The sequence below is a fragment of the Lepisosteus platostomus genome, chromosome 5, assembly GCF_059453375.1.
Source record: "Lepisosteus platostomus isolate fLepPlt1 chromosome 5, fLepPlt1.hap1, whole genome shotgun sequence".
Lineage (NCBI taxonomy): Eukaryota > Metazoa > Chordata > Actinopteri > Semionotiformes > Lepisosteidae > Lepisosteus > Lepisosteus platostomus.
Genome location: NC_142615.1, coordinates 61,717,765 through 61,718,819, shown reverse-complemented (window position 1 = coordinate 61,718,819; position 1,055 = coordinate 61,717,765). Strand labels below are relative to the sequence as shown.

General features: G+C 43.9%; 1 non-coding gene across 1 annotated transcript; it reads right to left on the bottom strand.

The window, feature by feature from the left end:
- Positions 1-477: 477 nt before the first annotated feature.
- trnar-ucu (transfer RNA arginine (anticodon UCU)) lies at positions 478-570 on the bottom strand. Its single transcript has 2 exons — positions 534-570; positions 478-513 (listed from the first exon to the last, which is right to left on the bottom strand). It is a non-coding gene; the product is annotated as a tRNA-Arg (tRNA).
- Positions 571-1,055: the final 485 nt, after the last annotated feature.

The window sequence follows — 1,055 nt, the reverse complement described above, 5'->3', positions numbered from 1 at the left end:
AACAGAGGGGTAAAGAATAGTTCATTAAAGGCTCTTCTAAAGAAGAGGGTTTTGAGTCTGGATTTGAAGGAGTTTAGAGAAGGTGACTCTCTGATATCCTTGGGAATAAAGATCCAGAGCTTTGGTACAAAACAGGAGAAGGCCCTGTCACCCATAGAGTGTAGATGGACTGGGGGACAGATAGGAGACCAGAATTAGAAGAGCGAAGGTTGTGAGGTGGGGAGTAGGGCGATAACCCAGACAGGTACTGTGGTGTCAAGCCATGGAGAGCCTTATAGGTGAGCATGAGGATTTTGAAGTTGACAGGAAGCCAGTGCAAGGAGTCCAGGACAGGAGTAATGTGATCACAGTCCAGTGCTAATTTCTTTCTTGTGGCTGCTGGTTCATTTTCAACTGTGGACTCTTAAGAAGTCCTTTATTTGACTTGATCAACACTGATCCCTAGAGGATTTTGAAAGGTTGAATCAAAATGATACATGACTCTGGTGGGACTCGAACCCACAACCTTTGAATGACTTCATTCTATCAAAGCCTAGAAGTCCAATGCGCTCTCCATTGCGCCACAGAGCCAACCGATACATCGCTATATAAAACAGCTACAGAAAGCTGTAACTCATGCTTCTCCCGTTGTCTTTAAATTAAGCTCCATAAATATTGACAATGAGTGGCCTGTTGTCTACGAATAGATACCGCTGGGATTCACACCCAGGGTCTCCTGGTTTTTAGTGAGGCGTCTTAACCAGCTAAGCCATGGTGCCAAACCTGCTAAATGTTATCCACAACTTCAACCACCTGTGAGAAACGGGCAACTGCAGTGTTACGCCTGCTGGCTGAACAGATAATCCTTTTCGAAGTTTAAGGAGAGGATTTCTTTGTCAATTCAATTAAACATTTTAGAAATGCTGAACGATTGATGTGTTTCACGCGCAGAAATATTTTATCGTTACGTACTTTTTCTGTGCAGTAAGTTCTCCTTCAACTCCGCCCAACAACAGAGGTCGTTTTTAATACAGGAGTAAAGGCACACTGCACATCAGCAAAACATCCCGTACAGG